Source organism: Balaenoptera musculus, chromosome 3 (assembly GCF_009873245.2).
Source record: "Balaenoptera musculus isolate JJ_BM4_2016_0621 chromosome 3, mBalMus1.pri.v3, whole genome shotgun sequence".
Lineage (NCBI taxonomy): Eukaryota > Metazoa > Chordata > Mammalia > Artiodactyla > Balaenopteridae > Balaenoptera > Balaenoptera musculus.
Window position 1 is genome coordinate 28,864,685 of NC_045787.1, and position 17,160 is coordinate 28,881,844.

General features: G+C 39.0%; 1 non-coding gene across 1 annotated transcript; it reads left to right on the plus strand.

The window, feature by feature from the left end:
• Nucleotides 1-16,334: 16,334 nt before the first annotated feature.
• TRNAE-UUC lies at nt 16,335-16,406 on the plus strand. The gene has a single exon. It is a non-coding gene; the product is annotated as a tRNA-Glu (tRNA).
• The last annotated feature ends 754 nt before the right edge of the window (nt 16,407-17,160 follow it).

A 17,160-nucleotide genomic window follows, 5' to 3' on the forward strand; every position in this document is an offset into this window, starting at 1 on the left:
GGCATGGCCAAAAAAAAAAAAAGTTATAATAATTATAAACATATACATCAAACAACAGAACCCAAAAATACATGAAGCAAACACTGACAGAATCAGAGGAAGAAATAGACAGTTCTACAATAATAGTTGGAGACTTCAATACATGACTTTCAATAATAGAACATCTAGACAGATGATCACCAAGGAAATAGAGGACTTGAACAACTCTACAAACCAACTAGACATGAATATCTTTGCAACACTCTACCCAACAACAGGAGAATATAAATTTTTCTCAAGTGCTCATTGAACATTCTTAAGGACAGGCCATTACTGGGTCATAAAAAAAGACTCAGAACATTTTTTTAAAGATCAAAATACTTTAAAATTAAAGTATCATCTCCCACCACAATGGAATGAAGCTAGAAACCAATAGTAGAAGAAAAACTGGAAAATTCAAAAATATGTGGAAATTAAGTGATGCACTCCTAAACAACCAATGTGTCAAAAAAGAAATCACAAAGAAAAATTTAAAATACCTTAAGATGAATGAAAACAGAAACATAACATACTAAAACTTACAGAATGCAGTGACAACAGTGCTCAGAGGGAAATTTATACCTATAAATACCTACATTAAAAAATAAGAAAAATCTCAAATCAATAACTTAAATTTGCACCTTGAGGGCTAGCAGGGAGAAAAAGGGACAAAGGAGAATATTAAACCCAAAACTAGCCAAGGAAGGAAATAATAAAGACTACAGTAGAAATAAGTGAAATGGATAACAGGGAAAACAATAGAGAAAATCAATGAAAGCAAAAGTTGCTTCTTTGAAAAGATCCACAAAATTGACAAACTGTTAGCTAGACTAATCAATAAAAAAGAGAGAAGACTCATGCCCTTCCTTTCAGAGCCAACAGAAATGTGGATTAAAAATAATACCAAAGAGGGCTTCCCTGGTGGCGCAGTGGTTGAGAATCTGCCTGCCAATGCAGGGCACACGGGTTTGAGCCCTGGTCTGGGAAGATCCCACATGCCGTGGAGCAACTAGGCCAGTGAGCCACAATCGCTGAGCCTGCGCGTCTGGAGCCTGTGCTCCGCAACAAGAGAGGCCGCGATAGTAGAGGCCCGCGCACCACAATGAAGAGTGACCCCCACTTGCCGCAACTAGAGAAAGCCCTCACACAGAAACGAAGACCCAACACAGCCATAAATAAATAAATAAATAAATAAATAAATTAATTAATTAATTAATAATAATACCAAAGAATCAAAGTGTAGTTTAGAGGGAAACCACAACCTTGTTTCAGATAAGAGATGTTTTAGTTTGGATTTTCCCCAAAAGTAGACCTTTTAGTGAGATAAGCACTTTTATGCAAGTGGCTTATATAGAAAGCGATTCCAGGAAGCACAAGTAAGGAAGTGAGGAATTGAGAAGAGGGAAGTAAGAAAGGCCAATAAAGGAGGAGCAGTGGTATTGATCAGGTTACTGCTGTGGGCAACTGAGGCTCAGTATTCTGGGACCTTCTGAGAAATCGTGTGGAATGTACCTCAGAATTGTCCCACTGGAGAACAGAGATACTAGGGCATTGAGGGTATCAACTCCCCCACACAGTGGCAGGTAAACTCAGGAAGGCCAAAGGGATATAGGGAATGATATCAGCAGCATCTGCTACCATCACCCTAAATGGTTCCCAGATCTGCTCATGCCCCACTCTGATTCCACGCTTTTAATGATGCTTAAAGTTGAAAGTTGAAGTCCCTGCTGCTTTAGCTAAAAGGACTAATGGAGGGAAGCAGAAATCCTTTTGGCTTCAGCTAAACTCAGAGTAACTGATTTTATTTTCTCCTTCCCTTCTCACTCCTTCTGGTTTTGTCTCACACTCAGCCAGAACTTTTGCTACCTAGGTTGCTCTCCTGTGAGACCATCTCTGAGGTGTCTGAATTCCTGATTGCCTTGACCTTGTCAGTTCTTAGCTGCTGAAATTGCCTTTCTATCAGGTGCAGAATTATCAGAGGCTCCCCAGTGGATCCACTGAGTTCCAAACTATGCCCATTGTTGTAAGAAAAATGTTAGATTCTCATATTATCAGGGTTTATTACCTCCACAAGTATATTAACTTTTTCTAGCCTGATAGTCTATTGACATGAGATTCTGGAAATGGTCCAGCAACAGTCATAACTTTAGGTGCAATGGAACCCTAATTGTATCACCTAGTAGAAATGTCCCCCCAGGGACCAGGATCTTTAATTCTAAAGATCCTAAAGTTTTAGGAATAGAAAACAAAAATTCCCTAATTGCGACAGTGAGGGGGAAGGTGAGAAGAGTCAGCTCAACTTCTACGCATTGGTTCCACTCCTGTGTTTTCACTAACAAAGACAAAGCACTATATTATAGTCTATTGGAGACACAGCACTATGTAAAATACCTTTACCTTTAAATGTGTTATTCTCCAAGCAAGAACTTTATCTGTATCTTTAAGATGGCATTCCAACTTCTTATCATGCTAGCAGCTTCCAAGTGATGCAATATTTGGCAGGAACAATGGATTCTATGGTCATTGCCCATTGTTACACCTCCTTATGGTAAAGTAAATACCTGGGTCCCTTGATCCAAGGCAATATTAAGCAGGATCCTGTAACAGTAAATTGGAAATTCTACCTTCAGTTAGTGGTGCTGGCCAAGACTTTGTGGCAGAGATGGCAAACTCCTACTTGGAATACTTACCAATCTCAGCAAGGAAGAATTACTTTTCTTCCAGCATAGAAGGGGTCCAATGTAATCAACTTGCCACCAGATAACTGGTTAGTCTCCTTGAATGATTATATCAAACGAAGTGCTCAACACCTTTTTCTGTGCCAACACGTTGGACATTGAGTAATGGCAATTACTAGATCAGCTTTGGTGAGAGACAGCTCATTTTGTTGGACCCCATATAGATTCTCCATGCTTGACACCATTGTTACACTGTTCATGGACCCACTGTGCAAGCACGATGGAGACTGAGGACAGAAACCAGCTGATCTCTAATGGCTGAGTTATCATGTTCACCTGCCCAGTACATTCTCTGTGGTTGATACTCTCTAATGAGCATTTAGTCACTGACTCTTTTCCCTTGTCAGTTAAGGGTTTCCGCCAGGAGCATAATTCCACTCATACTTCTGGAGTGTGCTTGCACACAACCAAGTAAACTCCCATAATACCAAAGAAGGGCTTCAGGCAGTAAAGAGGAGAAATGCAGGTGCTTGAGAAGTTGTCAGCATGCCAGGAACTGTCTGCAGCTTCAGGTATACTCAGGTGAGTAAAGGTAATAGGGGATGGGGTATTAAAAGCATCTGCTATAAGTGGCAAATGTGTCAAGGCTCATGTTATATTACAGAAAATAAAAGTTTGGATAAAAGATTCCCAAACATAAGCAAGATTAAAAGAAATTAAATAGAAAGTGTATATAGTTTTGAGGAAAAGAAGATATAGGAATATAGCATGAAAAAAATATGAAAGACTCGGAGTGGAATAGAACTCAAGAAACAGAAGCAAATTCTCTTAGAATGTGTACTATAAAAGAACTTTAATAAGAGTATTACTTCAATAACTTAAGAGTGCAAAAGCAAGGTGATATAACAACATGGCAATGGAAAAGGAGATGGAGAATGAAAAAAGCATATTAAGAATACAAAAAAAAACCCCAAAACCCTCACCATTTGTACCGATAAGTAATCTAGGTCCAACAAGGGATAAAAAAGATATGGCCAAATTTTAAAATAATGGTATGGAGGGACATCTTGAAATAAAAAGAGTAAATACATAAGAAAAAGAAAAGAAAAGAAATGAATGAAGCCAATATAATAGGCATAGGGGACAAAGACAGTTCAACCTAAATATATTTATTTCCTTGAAGAAAAAAAAAAATGATATTCAGAGATATATAATCAGATAAAATTCCCCTGAAATAAAGAAGGATCGGAGTCTGTAAACTTGAAGGAGCATAGTACATACCAGGTAAAATTGATACAACATACCATTGTGACATAGTTTGGTTAAACTATTAAACTTCAAGAATAAAGGTATTTATACATGTACTATATTTCATATCAAAATATGTACGTTTAAAAGTAAATAAAGGAAGACATCCAGACAGGAAAGAAAGTTATAAATAAGGGCAAAAATTCAAGATGATCTCAGACTTGTCCACAGAAAATTTAATTCTGGAAGACATTGGAATAATACGTACCAACATGTGAAGAAATGAAACGGTCCAAAGATAGACACGTTGTTAAGTATAAAAACCACAGGTAGAAAATTAAAAGCATGAAAAATCTCAGGCTCCTTTAAGGCACATTTTCAAAGAAACTATTGAACTTGATGGTGAAATCCAGTCATGAAAGCAAGGAATCAAAACAAAGAGTTAGGGAATTTGAAATGGCATAATCAATGTAAAAGAATTAGTGATGAGCCCCAAATCTACTTAAAGCAGCTCTAAGCAACCAGATAAATACATTTTGTCTCAGAGTAAAATAGAAATATTGATTGAATAATTAAACAAAAATCAATAAGGATATAATGAGCTGAAAACAATACAAACCCACTTGACCTAACTAATATCTATAGAACACTATACCTAACAATAGCTGAATACATACTCTTTTCAGTGCATGTGGAATGTTTATGAAGAAACACCATACACTAGGCCATAAAATAAATCTCAATAAAATGAACTGTACTAAAATCATACAGAATAATATCTGTGACTATAATAGAAATAATTAGAAACCAATAAAGGAAGATATTATATCTGAAAAATACCCAAATGTTTGGAATTAACATTATATTTCTAAGTCCATGGGTAAAACAATAAATCACAATAGAAATTAGAAAATATTTTTAACTGAATGAAAATGAAAAAGCAACAAAAAAATTTTTTTTTGTAGTAGTAGTCTCATTTTTTAGTTGAGCTTTAAGGTCTCTTTATATATTAAGAAAGATAACTCTACATCTGTTACTTTATCACATATTCTGTCACTCACCTCTTAAATATATGTATATTTAAATATATATGTATATATTTGAAATTAAAATATATTTTCTCCCTACCTAGATTGTTTTAATTTCAAACCTTTCCTCTATGATTTGTGCTTTGGGGCCTTCCTCACCTCAAGATTATATATTTTTACTTATATTTCTTTTTGTATTTTATTAATGTTCTCTTTTACTGTTAAGACTTTAATCCTACAGGAATATATTTTATTGTAAGGTATGGACTAGTAGTCTAACTTTCTTTTTTTCAAATGCTTAGCTAGTTTTTTTTTATCATATATTAAGTTCAAATATATATACTTGGGTCCATTTCTATTATGTTTCCATTTATCTGTTTTGTCTATTTCTGGACCAATTCCATACAATTTTATTTATTATAGTATTATATCTTAATCTTCTGATACAACAGAGCCTTTTTATTCCCTTCCTTTTCATCATTTTCTTCAATTTTCACCTATGTTAATTGTTCCATGTGAACTTTAGAAGCATTTTGCCTAATTCAAAGAGAAATCCTATTGGCATTTTGATTAAATATGTTAGTGCTATAGATATTTGGGGGAAGTTGACAACTTTACTATATTAAGCCTTCTATCCACTAACATGACCTGGTTTTGTATTTAATCAAGTCTTCCTTTAGTTCCCTCAAAACAGTTTTTAGATTTCTTCATATAGGACCTATACATTTTATTTCTAAGTTTTTTTTTTTTTTTTAATAAATTTATTTATTTATTTATTTATTTATTTTTGGCTGTGTTGGGTCTTCGTTTCTGTGCGAGGGCTCTCTCCAGCTGTGGTGAGCGGGGACCTCTCACTGTTGCGGCCTCTCCCGTTGCGGAGCACAGGCTCCAGACGCGCAGGCTCAGTAGTTGTGGCTCATGGGCTTAGTTGCTCTGTAGCATGTGGAATCTTCCCGGACCAAGGCTCGAACCTGTGTCCCCTGCATTGGCAGGCAGATTCTTAACCACTGCGCCACCAGGGAAGCCCTATTTCTAAGTATTTTGTATTTGGATTTTTCCCCAATGGTATGATTTACTTTTTATTAAAGTATACAATATTATATTAGTTTCAGGTATACAGCATAGCTATTCAGTATTTTTGCAGATTATAGTCCCTTATAAGTTATTACAGGATAATTGCTATAACTCCCTGTGGTATATAATATATCCTTGTTGCTTATCTATTTTACATATAGAATTTGTATCTGTTAATCCCATACCCCTAATTTGTCCCTCTCCCCTTTCTCTCTCCCCTTTGGTAACCACAAGTTTGTTTTCTATATCTGTGAGTCTGTTCCTCTTTTGCATATACATTCATTTGTATTATTTTTTAGATTCCACATATAAGTGATATCATACAGTATTTGTCTTTCTCTGTTTGACTTATTTCACTAAGCATAATATTCTCTAGGTCCATCCATGTTGCTGCAAATGGCAGAATTTCATTCTTTTTTATGGCTGAGTAATATTCTATTGTGTTTATACCACATCTTCTTTATCCATTCATCTGTTGATGGGCATTTGGGTTGCTTCCGTGTCTTGGCTGTTGTAAATAGGGCTGCTATGAACATTAGGGTGCATGTATATTTTCAAATTAGTGTTTTGTATCATTTACTTTTTATCCCATTTTATTTTCTAACAGAAATTTCACTTTTGCAATTTACTGTCTAGTCAATCTGCAGATTAAATTAGCTTATGGAGTGAGATGAACTAATTCTTTTTTTCCCCAAAACAATAAGCAGTTTTTTTCCAGTAGTAGCTTCCATGGAATACTTAGTCATAAAAAAATGAATACAGATACACATACACTATGGTTGTAATTAGGTAAAACATGCATTCCAGTTGACAAAGATTAGAAAAGAATATGGAAAACTTGGTTTTCTGTATAATCTTTTCACCGTCAATATAAGCTGAGTGTTGAAGAGTTCATCTCTCCTTTTTCATTCATTTCACCTTTTCCTTTAAGTTGTTTACCAATCATAATTTGAGTGTAACCATTTCTTGTTATTTCACATTACATGTTTAGTGCTTAGCATATGTTCCCTTCAGGTGTTAATTAAGTGATATCTCACACAGTAGACAACCTGGTGCCTGCTTAGAATTAACACAGATGAGGAGACACCCAATATTAAATTCTGGAATTGGGACATTTTTTTATGGCCTGAGTCATACAATGTTTTTCTCCTTACCTAGAAATCTGAATCAAATATTGTTCAGTGTGGTATGAACATAAAAAGGTGTTCAGAAGAATCACATGTTCTGTTGACAAAAACCTGCCCCTCCATTGCCTTAAGAAAACATCCTCAGCTTCTCCCCAGTTGCATGTCTCTATTTTTCTCTCCTGTGAAATCTATTCTGTTCCTTCATTAGGTGTGTAAACATCAGGATTGTGCTTTTTAGCATTACTGTACGCTCAGCATCACTTCTTGTCACTGCTTTCTTCTCTCGACTTTTCCTTTATTTTTTTGTTTTTGATTGGGGGAAATTTCCAATACAGATGTGCATAAAGGCTCCTTATGAGTTAGAATTAGTAGAAGATTCTCCTCCTGCTCAGAAGGGAGCTATGGAGATGGAGGAACATCTTGTCTAACGTTTTGTGAAGTAGAAACAGAACAGGACATGATTATTACTATGCACATCAAAGATAAGCAGTGGAGGGCTTCCCTGGTGACGCAGTGGTTGGGAATCCGCCTGCCAATGCAGGGGACACGGGTTCGAGCCCTGGGCAGGGAAGATCCCACATGCCGCGGAGCAACTAAGCCTGTGTGCCATAACTGCTAAGCCTGTGCTCTAGAGCCCACGAGCCACAACTACTGAGCCCGTGCGCCACAACTACTGAAGCCCGTGCGCCTAGAGCCTGTGCTCTGCACCAGGAGAAGCCACCGCAATGAGCCGGCGCACTGCAACAAAGAGTAGTCCCCGCTCGCCACAACTAGAGAAAGCCTGTGTGTAGCAACGAAGACCCAATGCAGCCATAAATAAATAAATAAATAAATAAATAAATAAATAAATAAATAAATAAATAAATTTATAAAAAAAAAAAAAAGATAAACAGTGGATTTTCTAAAGGATTAAAAGAAACAATTGACATACCAAGACATGCTAATACCTCCGTGGCCCAGCATCATTTGGAAAGAAACCAGTTCACACTGTAAACTTTCCAGATAACTGAAAATTCTCACTGCCAACCCAATGGTTACATTTCAGTACAATAGAGGGGTGAACTCGGCGCTGGTGAGCTTGTAGGTGACTTGCCCCTGAATTCAGTAACCTCATGCTCCTACACTTCGCTAAAGTTAAGCCTGCCTTTTGTCACACTTTACGTTGTTCCTCTCTTTCTATCCGAGTCACCTTTCTCCAGCAGCAGCCCACCTCTGTGTCTTCAATTTACTTGTACTGTACTGTAGCATAGAAACCAGATGACCATGCTTGTTGAATTGTGCCCCAAATAAAAACCTAGGGAAATTCTGGGTCATGTTACTTAATTGTCCACCTGCTATGGCTTTAGGAGGTCTGATGCCTCTTAAAAACCACCCTTGCTTGGTAGGGCTACAGTGGAAAAACACATCATTCATTCATTCATTCATTCAACAAATTATCATGTGCTTCCACGCTCCATTTAGCATTCCAGACACTGGACATACAGTCGTGAATAGAGCAGACACCCATTCCTTTGCATGCATAGAGATTAAAATCTAGTTGAGTAAAGGGATATTGTGAAGAAAGCTTCGAAAATACCATGAGAGCAGGAAGCAGGGGAATTAATCTATATAGATGACTCAGAATTCGAATTGCAAAAAGAAAAAAAAAAAAAAACCCTACATTTCAAAAGGACAACTTTGCAGCCAAGAAACCATAATAGTTCTATTAGAGGCATGAGTCAGAGGCTCTTCAGGGAATGAGTTGTTTCAGGCAGCGGGGGCCTGTTCTGGAAGCAGGTCCGGTCCCGCGCACAGCCTCACTTCCTGGGGATGCAACAAAAGACCTGCCCCCAGTCCCTTCACACTGCTCCCATCCATCCATCGGCTCAGCTGCTCTTCAAACTGAATCTGCCCCAGCACTTGTGCTCCAGGAGAAGGACGTGAATTCAGTAGTGGAGGGGACGGAATTTGCATCCACTTCTGGTTGCACCGGGCAGGAGAAATGTGCCATGACACGTGGCTTCTCCTCCAAGGGGTTTCAGGAGTCTGCCAGGGAGCCTCGTTCTCAAGAATGAATAAAATAAAGGAATACAGAGCCTGCTCCAACAGTTTCAAATTTGAGAAGACAGCTAAGAAAAGGAAGTGTGAACATTTCTGCGAGATGAGTATTATGGTCACTGGTAGAAACATCAAGTTCTCAATTTAGTTTAGGAAAATTTGAATGAGTATTTCTATTCTTTCCTTACACTTCCAACTCTTGTGCCAGCAAAGTGAAAAGCCCTACTCTCCCCACCCCTGCACCTCCCCAAACCTCCCACTTTGTGTTTGTTTGTGAAAAGAATATGAGCATTTGGCTGTCTCTACCAGCTCTTGACAATAAGCAGGACAATGGGCTAAGTTATTTAAAAATGAAAAAAAATTTTTTTTGGAAAAACACTTAACAAGCTAATGGTGGTTTCTGACATGTTCCAAAATGAGAAGCATGAAAAAGAATGGCCTCTCTGCTTCCCTATTCAAGCAGGAACTCAAGATATCAAGTCCCAAACCAGGGCCCCTGGAGCAGTAAGATGAGGTCACAGCTGACCACATGAGTGGACCTTATCCAAGAAAACCCTTTGAAGGTATCCCTTTTGGTGACTGAACAGATTGTCCCCTGAGATTGTAGCAAACACAGATAAAAAATACTCGGGAAAAACCACTGCACATGGCACAGGGATAATAAAATGCCTGCTGATTTCAGCTACTGACTGCATGCAGACTTCGGACAATTTTTCCTTAACTCATTTCTATGCTTACCCTAAACTCCAGAACCTTCAGTCATGAAGAAGAGGTTGATTGGTGTCAAATGAATTTGCTTGGCATGAAAACGATACAAAGGCTCCACTTCATAAGAACCCAGGAGTTGAAAATACTTATATAATGAGAGACTCCAAGCTTCCCATTCATCAGAATAATCTTCCTAAAACGTCACTTTCCCTATCCAATGCTCAGAAGCTTGCAGTGTCCTTCTACGTGGGATATAAATGCTTTATAAATAGCCTTGCTGACATGAGCCTCGTCCTGAACATAAGTGCTCTGTTCATTGGAAGCCAGTTGTCACAATTTCTCACCAACATGTGTCTCATTAATTTCCACACCTGTGCCTGAGCACAGACTATCTTCTCTGCCAGGTGGACCTGCTCATCCTGACTACACCTCAAGGTGAACTTGAGTCCTGTCTTTTTCATGCAGCCCTCTCTCCCACAGTTGACAAACACTTGACTTCTACTCAATTTTTCATGAATATCTTTACTGCAAGGAGCTGGGACCCTCCAAGCCGTGAGAAACACCAAGGTCACGGTGCCTGTGACCTAACAACCTGTAGAAAATGAGTTGCCTGAAAACTTGTCCAGACTCCTAGGTAAGGAGGAAGGGAGGGGGTTCAGTTGTATTCAGTCTTCTCACTCCTCCTAGGATCTGTGGACACAGAGATCATTGAAGAGCCATGGGCTGCTCAGGGGTCAGAAATCCAGCTGATTCTACCACTGAAAGAGGTGGTCTGTGAGTTCCCCGCCTCGCCCATCCTCCCTGGCCTGCCTTTGAAAAGTTTCCATAGAGATGGTGATAAGATGTCCACCTTTCCACCTGCATCTCCTTCTTTGAGGGGGTCTAGTCTTGGTAGTACGTTTTACACCAACTTATATCCACTCCATACACATCTATACTTCCAAGCTTTCGCCTTTGTTCTTCCCAGCACTTGGAACATCCTTGCCCTCCTTTCCTACCTAGTAAATGTCTCCCCAGCCTTTTCAAGTTTCAGCTCAAATTAACTCCTTTCTTCTCCTTCTCTTTGCTGAACTCTTAGACAATATTAGCTACTCTCTTCCCTATTCCCAAAGTATATTATTCTTCACTCTATTTTAGAACTTAATGGTTGTGTATAGTCAGTTGTTTATACATATGTCACTCCCAGCCCCGGGGGGAGAAGGACTCTCTTATTTAATCTTTGTATCCCCAGTTCCTAATTGAATGTGAATAGCTTAGAGGTTCTTGAAACGGACCCAGGTGCACACCATCCCACACAGGTAGAAGTCAAGCCCGGGGCAATATTCTGCTACTCCTGATGCTTGCTAGGGAACCCCTCCAACTCTCCCACATCAACTTCCTATCTCTTCTTCTATCCCAACTCTGACACTTTCTTCTGGTTATGCTTACTCTGCAGGCCCCATTGCAGGCCCACTTTCTCTAGCTTTATTTTTTGGAACTCTCTCTGCACAAGCCTAAGTACTTGCCTGGTACCTCTAAGCCTCAGTTTCCTCATCTGATAAAAGCTACTTGTATCAGTGTTGTATATAGAAATATGAGATATGTATGTAAAAAATGTTTTGCACTGAAATATCAAACAATAATGCAAATAAAATAAACTTTAATTGCATATTTCAAGGTAAAATATATTTCTAATCAAAAATAGTGATGATACAAAAATAACTCAGAATATAAATGCAAATGAGTCAGAAATATATCTATGAGTGGCCAAATATCAAGAAAGAAGAAAATTATAACAGTGGGAATATGATTGAAAAAATATACTGGGCTGAAAATTACTGAATATTACCATTTGTAAAAAGAAAAAAAAACAAAAATCTTTCTTCTTATTCCATGCTTACACATCTAATATTATCTCCCCATAAACACCTCAAATCCAATATTTTCAAAACTAAACTCAGAATCTCTTACCCACTCCCCCCAACTAACTTGCTTCTATTCTTATACTCCTTCTTTTGACCAGTGACACTACTATCCATCACCCCTAAAACCCCAATCCCTATTTCATCTGCCCATCCTATTCCAAGCCAACCCAAGTCCTGTGGAATCTAAGTCCTGAAATGTCTCTTGTCTCTGTCTCCTCTTATACAAATTCATTGCCCCCACTTCCAGGCCCTTACAATTTCTCACCCGTTCTGCTTCCATTGTGTCCCATTAGATCTTCTATCTACAGTTCATCTTCCATAACGCTACTAGAGAGAGCTTTCAAAGACATAAACCTTAACATGCCACTTAAAAATATTCTATGGCTCCCCATAATTCAGATTAAAGACTGAATTCCTTAATATGTCATTCAAATTATTTCATGATTTAGGCCCTGTTTATCTTTCAACTCATGCTTCTGTACTTCTTTACATATCTTCTTCTCTTTTTTAAAAAAATATTTATTTATTTTTAAAAATTTTTTTTATTTTTGGCTGCACCAGGTCTTAGTTGCAGCATGCGGGATCTTTTTTTTTTTTTTTTTTTAGTTGCGTCATGCAGACTTCTTAGTTGTGGCATGCATGAGGGATCTAGTTCCCTGACCAGGGATCGAAACCGGGTCCCCTGCATTGGAAGCATGGAGTCTTACCCACTGGACCACCAGGGAAATCCCTATATATCTTCTAATATAGAAAACTTTCTCTGGGAATTCCCTAGCAGTCCAGTGGTTAGAACGCTGCCTTCTCACTGCCAAGGGCCCAGGTTCAATCCCTGGTCAGGGAACTACATCCCACAAGCTGCACCTCGGGCCAAAAATAAAAGAAAGAAAACTTTCCAAGACCTTTTCAAGATGACCTTTCTCCCATACGCCCCATAACACTGTGTGCTCACCTTAATTTGAGCATCCGTCTCAAACATGGTCATCTCTAATTAGGCATCTTCCCTGCCAGACTACACACTCTTTGCTTGTCACCTAAAATTTTCACATAAAGACATTAAGTGGAATTCTTCCATTGCCTCCTCACCCAGGCGGGCAGTGCATGAGTAAAGTGATAGGAAATAGAAAAGAAGAACAATAGGAATGAAGGAAGAAAGACAAGGTTAGTCCTGACATTGGACAGAGAAAAGTCCAGGGCCTTGTAGCCTCTGTTGGTGGGTGAAGAAAGAAAAATACTGAACCCAGCATAAGCTTGACCATATGACCCCAGCAAAGATCACAGAATTTAACCCTTGTTATGAATCATATTAAAAGAATACATACAGGGCTTCCCTGGTGGCACAGTGGTTAAGAATCTGCCTGCCAATGCAGGGGACACGGGTTCGAGCCCTGGTCCAGGAAGATCGCACATGCCACAGAGCAACTAAGCCCGTGTTCCACAACTACTGAGCCAGCGCTCTAGAGCCTGTGAGCCACAACTACTGAGCCCACGTGCCACAACTACTGAAGCCCGTGCGCCTGGAGCCCGTGCTCTGCAACAAGAGAAGCCACGACGATGAGAAGCCCGTGCACTGCAACGAAGAATAGCCCCCGCTCGCCGCAACTAGAGCAAGCCCGCGCACAGCAACGAAGACCAAACACAGCCAAAAATAAAAACAAATAAATTAAAAAAAAAAAAAAGAATACATACAACAAGTCTCCCTAACAGGACCTCTGGAAAAGGCAACTGACTACTAGACAAGCTTTTGCTTGATGGATATGGACTAATCCCAAACAACAAATGTTTCATTATGAATTATGTCTTGACCACTTGCCAACAGGTGATTGCATTTAAAGAGCTATTGAGGGTGGTTTTTTCTAAGAGTTCTTAAAATGTGCTCATCATTGAAATCTCCAAGGGCACATAAAGACTTCAAAATCTACACACTGGCCCCAACAGAATAAAAACAGATCACAAAAACAATAACTTCTGGTAAATTTAACCAGTTAAATGTGGTTCTCTGTGTTCCTCTCTCCCCGCAAACATCCTCATCATTGGTCTCATCATCTAACCAAGCCCAAGTTGATAGCATAAAAAATAAGACATTCTAAAATTCTACCTCTTTAGGAAGAAGACTTATACAAATGAAATGAGGATTTTATCCGCTTAGTAAATATGTTCTCAACCAAATTTTCTGCCCTAAAAGCACCAATACTTATAGAGAACATAACACGGACATAACATAGAGAACATAACATAGTTCTAGTGCTATTGTTGTCTCTGAAGCCTGCAGTTTTAAATATATCTCTTAGCTATTCTTGTGATTGATATGCCCCTCTTTACCAACATGCGATATAAAATAAGGATATCTTTTTAAAATATTCAAATTAAGTAACTATGCATCTTACTCCTCTATTGTGAAAAAACATTGCCTCTCTCTTTAGGGTTGTCTCACCTCCAATGCCAAGGGAAAAAAACCCAAGGAATCTTACTCAGCCCAAGGGGTCAGTCCTGTTTTACCATCCTCATGATGGAAGAAAACTGGAAACTATGAGGAGTCCATCCACTGATGGATGTCAGGATTTGCAGCAGTTGCTACTGAGGGAGTATCTATGAAAAGTGGGTGGTTTGATAGTGAGATACAATTCTTCCTCATTGCTGTGAGAACCGTGGTGTCTCATGATATCTGTGCTGGCCACCAATCCCTTGAAGAAGGGGACCTGGATACCAATCCATGGCTGTGCCACTGGTCTGGCAGGTGTTTCTCAAGGTAGAGTATGGAAAAATAGAAAGACATGTTAAGATCAGCAATACTCACTACACAACACGACTAGTTACCTAGCTTGTTCTAAATAGACATGGCTGTTGTTCAGAGGTACGTCCACAGTGCCAGGGAGGCTGCATCAGGAGGAACCTGCCACCTTGGCTACGTGCTATGCTCCAAGCCAGCCCTTTTCTTGTCCTTGGTTCCCTCCCTCATACTGAATGTCCCTAACCACCAGCTGACCCTCAGTCTAAGCCATCTCAATTCATCAGAGATGGTCTATTAACATCATCCGTAAAACAGAGGCTATTTGAGTCTCCAATCTAATCCTCCTAGAAGGCTCCTTGGATCTTTGCAAATTGCTTACTACTGCAACCCACACACATCTTACCTGAGGGGGTCTTAGTCAGAGTCCTGACAGCAAAGAGGTGGCACACACATCATTTGAGGATAGTCAACAAAGTTGTGCGGGCAGGAAAATGCAATATCATGCTAATAACAAAGGCCTGGAGGACAAGGGAACAGAGTAGATACCAGAACCGAAAGAAGGTAGCCGTAATGAGATGGCCTTCTGACTGGATCTGTGACCTTTAGTAGAGGGACAGGAACACAACCAATCTCCAGTGACCCATTAAGAAAGGGCTACAGGACTAAACACATCAACCTGACTATTCTGCCCTTCCATTTCCTTCTGGTTGTCTCCATTGGTCAGATGCAACAGGAAACCAGAAGGCAAGAGATACATGTCAGCCTCCTGAGGACAGAGCAGAGAAGAAAGGGTGAAAAATAAAACTGGAAGTGAGGCAGGGGAGAAATCCCACCCAGAGAGCTGGGGGAGAAGGTTTTGTGTATCAGTGCTCTGCATAGTACATTTCATGGACTGGTGCCAGTCTGTAAGATGTTTGTGGCTGAACTGCCATGAGATGAGTACAGAGATGGAGGGCATGCCTTTAGAAACCTTGATAGCACAATTTGATGCTGCCACAACACTCAAGTACACAACCATAAACCCCACTCATTAAATAGCAAATAGAGCCACTCAGGGGCTGTTGACTCAGGAGGTGAACTGCATGTGGCCTGTGCTACATTCTAGTGATGCACAAATAGGCTCGGGTTAACACATGGAATATTTTAAGGTAAGTTTGTCAGCTGTAACCCAATTTTTTTTTCTTCTTTTTTTTGGCTGCACTGTGTGGCTTGCAGGATCTTAGTTCCCCAACCAGGGATTGAACCCAGGGCCACAGCAGTGAAAGCACCAAGTCCTAACTACTGGACTGCCAGGGAACTCCCCCAAATATTTACTAAAATTTTTAAAATTTATTTATTTTTACAACTTTCTATTCTGATTGTTTTGCAGTTATATATATATTTATATCTATGACATATTTTTCCTTTTTTAGGTAAATTTGGGAATAATATTTGTATTACTGTTTCCATATCTGATATTGACAAAGTAGCTTGTATTTTCTGCAGATAATGCTGCAAAAAAATATTTTAAAACAGCCATTTGAAGGCTCTGGAGATCAATCAAAAGCAGTAGAAACTGCACAATCTTTGAAAGAGAACTAAGTTGGATAAAATTTGTGTTTATATAGCTTTTTTGCCTGAGGGTATTTCCTAGTCCACACAGATAGAAGTCAGCTAGAACTTACGCAGAAAGTCCCAGTCTTATTGGTTTGAAGAATCACAGCATGGAGTTTGAAGAAAGGGTCAATGAATTTGAAAATAGGTCCATAGGAAGTATCCAATATAAAAAGAAAAAAAAAGGGAATTCCCTGATGGTCCAGTGGTTAGGACTTGGTGCTTTCACTGCCGGGGCCCAGGTTCAATCCCTGGTCAGGGAACTAAGATCCCACAAGCCACACAGCGTGGTCAAAAAAAAAAAAAAGGAGAGAGAGAGAGAAAGATTGAAAAAAGATGAACAAAATCTCAGAAATGTATAAGACAATGTCAACAAGACCAACATACTTGCAATTAGATCCCAGAAGAAGGGAATATAAAGAACAGGAAGAAAAACTACTTAGAAATAATGGTCAAATGTTACCAAATTTTATGAAAAACAGCACACAGATCCCAAAAGCTCAGCAAACTCCCAGCAGGATAAACACAAAGAAAAACACACTTAGGCACATCATAATCAAACAGCTGAAAATCAAAGATAAAAAAGAATATTGAAAGCATTAAGAAAAAAAGAGACATATTACTAAAAAGAGAACAATGATATGAATGATGGTAGACTACTCATCAGAAACAATGGAGGTAATAATATCAATTTTACACAAGTTCTATCAAAAAACTATATACTCTAAATGGACTAACTTGAACCTGTGAACTTGAGAAACCATCTAGACCTAGTCCTTCTCTAACTGTTATTTAGGCTAGGCTGCTGAAATAAAGAGAATTAACAATAATTGAGTAGTTTTAAGAAGACAAAAGTGTATTTCTCTCATCTGATAGTCTGAAAGGAGCAGTCCAGGTCAAAAGGCTGCTTTGCTCCATATGGTCATTCAGAAACCCAGGATCCTTCCTTCATGTTCCTCTACCATTCCTTAGTGCCTGGTCTTGAGCTTGGGAGGGAGACGAGATGGCAGAGTAGGA